The following is an 8,275-nucleotide window of genomic DNA, read 5'->3' as shown; positions in this document are numbered from 1 at the left end:
ATTGTCACGGTTATTCTACAGTTTATGGACCGCCCTTAAATAATATTATATATATACTTTCATCTAACAAATTAAATTAAAAGACGTTAATTTAGATTTAAATTAAAAATATTTTATCCAACAACAGTACGGTTTATAAACTGCACAATTGTCACGGTAATTATACAGTTTATCGACCGCCCTTAAATAATATTATATATATACTTTCATCTAACAGATTAAATTAAAAGACGTTAATTTAGATTTAAATTAAAAATATTTTATCCAACAACAGCACGGTTTATAAACTGCACAATTGTCACGGTAATTCTACAGTTTATCGACCGCCCTTAAATAATATTATATATATACTTTCATCTAACAAATTAAATTAAAAGACGTTAATTTAGATTTAAATTAAAAATATTTTATCCAACAACAGCACGGTTTATAAACTGCACAATTGTCACGGTAATTCTAAAGTTTATCGACCGGCCTTAAATAATATTATATATATACTTTCATCTAACAAATTAAATTAAAAGACGTTAATTTAGATTTAAATTAAAAATATTTTATCCAACAACAGCACGGTTTATAAACTGCACAATTCTCACGGTAATTCTAAAGTTTATCGACCGGCCTTAAATAATATTATATATATACTTTCATCTAACAGATTAAATTAAAAGACGTTAATTTAGATTTAAATTAAAAATATTTTATCCAACAACAGCACGGTTTATAAACTGCACAATTCTCACGGTAATTATAAAGTTTATCGACCGGCCTTAAATAATATTATATATATACTTTCATCTAACAAATTAAATTAAAAGACGTTAATTTAGATTTATATTAAAAATATTTTATCCAACAACAGCACGGTTTATAAACTGCACAATTGTCACGGTAATTCTAAAGTTTATCGACCGGCCTTAAATAATATTATATATATACTTTCATCTAACAGATTAAATTAAAAGACGTTAATTTAGATTTATATTAAAAATATTTTATCCAACAACAGCACGGTTTATAAACTGCACAATTGTCACGGTAATTCTAAAGTTTATCGACCGGCCTTAAATAATATTATATATATACTTTCATCTAACAAATTAAATTAAAAGACGTTAATTTAGATTTAAATTAAAAATATTTTATCCAAGAACAGCACGGTCTATAAACTGCACAATTGTCACGGTAATATTTATTGGCTGGGTTTCTAACAGTATTTTGTATAATAAAATATAAAATTAAATATAAAAAGACGTTAAACGTGAAAATCGTGTAAACTACACAAGTGTCGAAATTTGAAAAGAAATTCGACTAGTTTATGAACTGTGCGCTTAGTAACAACGTTCATTTGAACACTCGTGCAGTTTACACACCTTAAATAAATGCGTCGTCTACTTGTCTACTTTGAAATGAGGAAAATATAAATACCTTAAATTTGTTTGACATCAGAGAAATAGGCAAAAATAAAGCAGCGGCAGGGCGGCGGTTATCTTTTCAGACGACGGGGGTGGTAAGTGGCGGCCAGTCGTGCTACTTCGGTGATATGTATCAGGCTTTTAACTGGAGAGCGACGACTACATTTATCAAGCTCGCAGCGCGGCGTTTTCGTCTCCTGTGTTCTTCTTCTTCTTCTTCTTCTTTTTTTTTGTAGGTCGGGTGGAAGAATGTCCGTGCGTTCACTGACACAGCTGGGCGAATCTCTTTTCTTCTGTTCGTCTTCTTTCTGGTCCCCTCCTTTTATAATCGTAAACCGGCTCCCAGCGGCTGTCATATTTTAGGCCTTTATTTTCGGCGGGGAGCTCTGCCATTGGTTCATAATTCTTTTTATGGTTTCTTATTTTTCTTTTTCCAAACGGAAGCGATGCGTGGAGCCATGTGCAAACGAAGATTTTTTTTATTTTGTCTCTATGCTGGAGACGTTAGCATCCGGTTGGCATGTTCCCACAAGTTTGAAGAGTGAATGTAGACGTGTGTGCGTCTGTGTATGTGTGTGTTAATGCAAGTGTGTGTGTATGTGGGTGTGTGCGTCGTTGGTGGACGAGAGCGTAGACACATTCTCTGTCTCTTTCGGTCTCTCCCCCCTTTTCCCTCTCTGTCTGTCTATATAAAAGGACACGGAGAAGCGCGCGTGCGCGAGAGCGAGCGAGCGAGAGAGAGAGAGATATATATAGAGAGAGAGAGAGAAAGAGAGAGAGAGAGAGAGAAGCCGAAACTTTGAAAAGTTATAAAAAAATTAAAAAATAATTATATATATATATATATATATATATATATATATATATATATATATATATATATATATATATATATCATAAGCAGAAATTTATTTTTTATTTTACAAGCTGCCCCAGCGTAGTATTATCTCCAATCTCTCCATGTTAAGAACGGCTTTCTTGGAAGTGTTTTTTTTTTTCAGAAAGCCGTTTTTATCATGGAGAGATTGGAGATAATACTACGCTGGGGCAGCTTGTAAAATAAAAAATATCAAAGAAAACTTCTTCGATATTTTTGGGTAAAATTTGCAAGTTAAATTCAATTTTATCCTATCTTATTAAATTATTGGCTGAAAGTACAGAATAGTTAACATGCTGAAAGTACAGAATAGTTAACATGCCCCTCTCTACATTAAGAATGGCTTTCTTAACTTTTAAGGTAATGATTTCTTAAAAAATTACAATTTAATAACGAAAAAAAAAGTTTGTTTTTACGACCTACCCCAGCGTAGCATAAACACCCCAACCGAAAAGTCTTAGTAAAGAGAGAGGCAGGTAGGTATTTATTTTTTATTTATCTTATTTTTATTTAACATTTGATGTTTTTTTTATTAAATTGTTAGGTTAAAGTACGGAATAGTTACAAAACGCCCTCCTCTCCCCATTTTAAGAACGACTTCCGGAATACCCCCTCCAATCTCTCCATGTTAAGAACGGCTTTCTTGGGAGTGTTTTTTTTTTTTTTTCAGAAAGCCGTTTTTATCATGGAGAGATTGGAGATAATACTACGCTGGGGCAGCTTGTAAAATAAAAAATATCAAAGAAAACTTCTTCGATATTTGTTAAATTCAATTTTATCCTATCTTTTGCTTATTAAATTATTGGCTGAAAGTACAGAATAGTTAACATGCCCCTCTCTACATTAAGAATGGCTTTCTTAACTTTTAAGGTAATGATTTCTTCAAAAATTACAATTTAATAACGAAAAAAAAACCGGTTATTTTTACGACCTACCCCAGACCCCAACCCGAAAAGTCTTAGTAAAGAGAGAGGCAGGTAGAGGGGTGGGTGAAGGGCAGGAGAATTGGCACGTGTCAAACGAAGTTGAAATAAATCCATTTCGTTAACAAACTTTCAAATTCGATTGACACTTATGACACCCACCCCTGCCACCTCATGACAGCTTTTAACGGAAAGTTGATTTGTGTTGGTGTTGGTGTGTTTGAGTATTTGTGTGTACGTGTGTGTTCGTGTATGTGTGTGTTTATGCGAGTGTGTGTGTGTGTGTGTGTGTTTATCCAAGTGCGTATGTATGTGTGTGTTTTCTGTATGTGTGTTTTTATGCGAGTGTGTTAGAGTGTGTGCTTCTGTCTCTGTTTATGCTCCTGCCCCTCTTTGATGTGGAAGTACATATTCTCTCTCTCTCTCTCTCTCTCTCACTCTCTCTCTCTCTCTCTCTCTCTCTCTCCATACTTAGTGGCAGGGGCACGGAGAAGCTAAAGAGAGAGAGAGAGAGAGAGAGAGAGAGAGAGAGAGAGAGAGAGAGGGAGGTTTAGTCATCTTACATAAACCATTCTCGGCTGGATTTAAATTTACAAAATATACGCTGAAACGGAAAATTAAGTTCGTGTTTTTATATAGATTTGAAATTAAGTTCGTGTTTTTATATAGATTTGAAATTTAAGAAACAGTAATTTACTATTAATAAAAAATAATCCTAATAATTTTTTTTTCTATATTTATATTTCGATTTATTTATGAGTCGACACTCACGGGTTAAATCAAGTCTAGGATGCGAGTTAATGCGACGAATAAATCGACAGTTGATGTTGAATTTTATGAGAAAATCACGATCATGTCATAGTCAATTCGAAAGCGATTTTGAAGCCTTTAAACTGTCATTAATTTATTTCTGGCTTGATGGGCCATCTATTTTACTTTACATTTCAAAATACACGCATTAATATCTCGAAAGCGATTTGTCTGTCTGTGCTAATTTTCCTTGCGATATTCGTTTTCAGCATACCTGAACAAACTGAACGGTTCGAGTTTTCCGGGTACGATTTTTCCAGAGACGAGTTTTCCCGGGACAAGTTTTCCGGGCACTGGTATAAGTGCTATGGGTTCATGAGAGCACATCCCATTAAAGTACTTGTAAACAGGGATGCAACACTAAGGCGATGGGACAGACGTTGGAGATTGACCTATAGCACGCACGGGGCCTATTAGATTAGATACTCTTTTTTTTGTTGTTGTTGTGCTCGACGATAAAAACCGACTTCTTCATTTGTGTTTGCTTCTCATTTTCGCTTTTTCTCTGAAAAGTGTTTCGCTAATGTGAAAAAGAAAACATGTTCGAACGTTTGCTGACATTTATTGGATGTGTTCCTACCAGTATTTTGCTTAATTTTCGAGTTTGGAGCGATTATCGAGTCTCACAAGATGTCTGTAAAATGTCAGACACTTCTTTATTGTTCTAACTTAAAACCGTGCGCTACTTTTGTTTGTGTTAAATAAACGTTTTAAAATAAGTTAAAACAACAAAAATGTGATCTAGGTAGGTAGAAGAGTAACTTATCTTGCCTTTGGTAACATTCATTTTCTTATAATATTATTTGTTCACTACTTTTTCGTTTTGTTCTCTTGAATGCGAAATATTCGCCGTGGAATTTCCACGGGTCACGATTATTTCGTTTTATTAATCTTAAGTTTCATAGAATAAAAAGTTCAGACACAACTTTGTCGAGCGATTTATAATCGATTTCATTTAACTTCTGTTTGACCCCGGCACGTACGATCCTTTCTCTCCTTCCCCCACTCTCTCTCTCTTCTTTAGCTTGGTGACAAGCGATATGCTTATGTGTGCGTGCGTGTGTGTGTGTGTGTGTGTATGTGTGTACATGCGTGCGTATGTGTGTTGTCGTATTCACCAAAATTAAAAAAAATAAAAACTTTTTTCCCCGACCGACCGGATTAGGGTTGTGAGGTGTGGTTAGAGTTCATGAAAATAAATGTTAGCAATAAAAACTTTTTAAAACCAAGTTAGAAAAAAGAACACAATTTGCTTCCCCCACCAAATTATCATATTATTGGAGCGTCTAAATTAAGATTCTTCTTTTTTTTTTTAGGCGATGTAATAAACCATATTTTAGAGTAGGGTGCCTCCTGTCTTTACTTTGGTTTGTATATTTTTCATGTAGCAAAAATGCTTCCGGGAGATCTTTTTAGGATTCTAAAGGTTTGCCTTTTTTTACACTTTTTATTATCTTCGAAAAATGTACACAAATGTAAACAAGCAGTTTACGATTTGAAAGGCATCGTTAAAATGATATTTTTCGCTAGTTCTTTCAACTTTATATTTTTATTTCATCGTCTTCAAGTCCAATGTAAATAAGTTCTTGATGAGCCGTTCCTCTTAAATAATCCAATTTACCAAATGTACACTTCTAACGATTACTATGATATTGTCCATTGACTACTGTACACACTTTAACCCTTATCCTCGAGTGGCCTCTGGGACTTGATAAGTAGTGATTCCTTTATATAAAAAAAAAAATTTCACTACTTTGATGGTGAATCTATAGTCAGTCTGTGCTGATTTTCCTTGCAATATTCGTTTTCAGCATACCTGAACACACTGAGGGTTGGCCCCTTTCATATGCCGCCTGTTTAAACATGGTCGCCAGTGATTTACATTTCAAAATACACGCATTAATAAAACTAGCTCCAAAACTAGTAGTCTGTCTGTCTGTGCTAATTTTCCTTGCGATATTCGTTTTCAGCATACCTGAAAAACTGATGGTTGCCCCCGTTCATATATCACCTGTTCAAACATGGTCGCCAAGGATTTGCATTTCAAAATACACGCATTAATAAAACTAGCTCCCAAAATAAACTCTGTCTGTGTGTGCTAATTTTCCTTGCGATATTCGTTTTCAGCATACCTGAACAAACTGAGGGTTTGCCCCTTTCATAGGCCGCCTGTTCAAACATGGTCGCCAGTGATTTACATTTCAAAATATACGCATTAGTATCTCGAAATATACGTATTAGTATCTCGAAAACTATTTGTCTGTGCCTTGCGATAGTCGTTTTCAGCATACCCGAACGATTTTAAAATGGACAGTCCGAATGTTAACGAACCACACACACACAAAAACACACACACACACACGTAAACTCAGTGAAAGTGTCTACTGTCGATAAGGTAGTTGTAAATTAGATTACTGGCTCTTATGAGTTTTAGTCTAACCATCCTTTACAACTGTGATACAGTAGAACAGTCCGTCTCTGGACAATTAGCAGTGTATCGCATAACTCAATGACAGTGTCGAATGTTGACTAGCTAGTTGTAAGTTAGGTTACTGGCTCTGATGAGTTACACTCTAACAACCCTTAATAACTGTGATATAGCGGAACAGTCCGTTTTTGGACAAGTGGCGGTGATCGCATAACTCATTGAAAGTGCCGAATGTCTATTAGCTAGTTGAAACTTAGATTACTGGCTTTAATGAGTTTCAGTCTAACCACACTTAATAACTTTGATACAGCGGAAGAGTCCGTCTGTTTCGCATAACTCATTGACAGTGTCGCGTGTCGATTAGCTAGTTGTAACTTCGTAGCCGAATGCCCCTTTAAGAAGAGACTTGAAGATAATAATTATTGTTATTTGTATTGTTATTCTTATCGTCCAGCCATGATGCACGTGCAGAAATCCATTTCCAACTCAACTGTGTTAAAAAAAAAACTTACTTCGAGACAAGAACGCCGACACTCGACTTCGAGACGAGTTTTCCCGGGACAAGTTTTCCGGGCACTGGTATAAGTGCTATGGATTCATCAGAGCACATCTCATTAAAGTACTTGTAAACAGGGATGCAACACTGAGGCGATGGGACAGACTTTGGAGATTGGCCTATAGCACGGGGCCTATTAGATTAGATACTCTTTTTGTTTTTGTTTTTGTGCTCAACGATAAAAACCGACTTCTTCATTTGTGTTTGCTTCTCATTTTAACTTTTGCTCTAATAAGAGTTTCGCTAATGTGAAAAAGAAAACATGTTCGAACGTTTGCTGACATTTATTGGATGTGTTGCTACCAGTATTTTGCTTAATTTTCGAGTTTGGAACGATTGTCGAGTCACACAAGATGACTGTAAAATATCAGACACTTCTTTATTGTTCTAACTTAAAACTGTGCGCTACTTTTGTTTGTGTTAAATAAACGTTTTAAAATAAGTTAAAACAACATTTTCTTATATATTTATTTGTTTACTACTTTTTCGTTTTGTTCTTATTGAATGCGAAATATTCGCCGTGGAATTTCCACGGGTCACGGTTATTTCGTTTTATTAATCTTAAGTTTCATAGAATAAAAAGTTCAGACACAACTTTGTCGAGCCATTTTTAATCGATTTCATTTAACTTACGTTTGACCCCGGCACGTGCAGTGCAGAGAACACGACCCTTTCTCTCCTTCCCCCACTTTCTCTCTTCTTTAGCTTGGTGACAAGCGAATGCTTATGTGTGCGTGCGTGTGTGTGTGTGTGTGTGTGTGTGTGTGCGTGCGTGCGTGCGTGCGTGCGTATGTGTGTTATCTGCACGTGCCAACGTCAAACGAAGTTTAAATTAAAATTCATTTCGTCGGTTTCAACAAAATTTAAAAAAATAAAAACTTTTTTCCCGACCGGCCGGATTAGGGTTGTGAGGTGTGGTTAGAGTTCGTGAAAATAAATGTTAGCAATAAAAACTTTTTAAAACCAAGTTAGAAAAAAGAACACAATTTGCTTCCCCACCAAATTATGGTATTATTGGAGCCCCCGCGTCTAAATTAAGATTCTTTTTTTTTTTAAAGCGATGTAATAAACCATATTTTAGAGTAGGGTGCCTCCTCTCTTTATTTTGGTTTGTATATTTTTTATGTTGCAAAAATGCTTCCGGGAGATCTTTTTAGGATTCTAAACGTTTACTATTTTTACACTTTTTAATTATCTTCGAAAAATGTACACAAATGTAAACAAGCAGTTTACGAGTTGAAAGGCATCGTTAAAATATTTTTAGCG

Source organism: Euprymna scolopes, chromosome 46 (assembly GCF_053919585.1).
Source record: "Euprymna scolopes isolate OS-2025 chromosome 46, ASM5391958v1, whole genome shotgun sequence".
NCBI lineage: Eukaryota > Metazoa > Mollusca > Cephalopoda > Sepiida > Sepiolidae > Euprymna > Euprymna scolopes.
The sequence above is the reverse complement of the archived record's forward strand: the minus strand, read 5'-3'. Positions refer to the sequence as shown.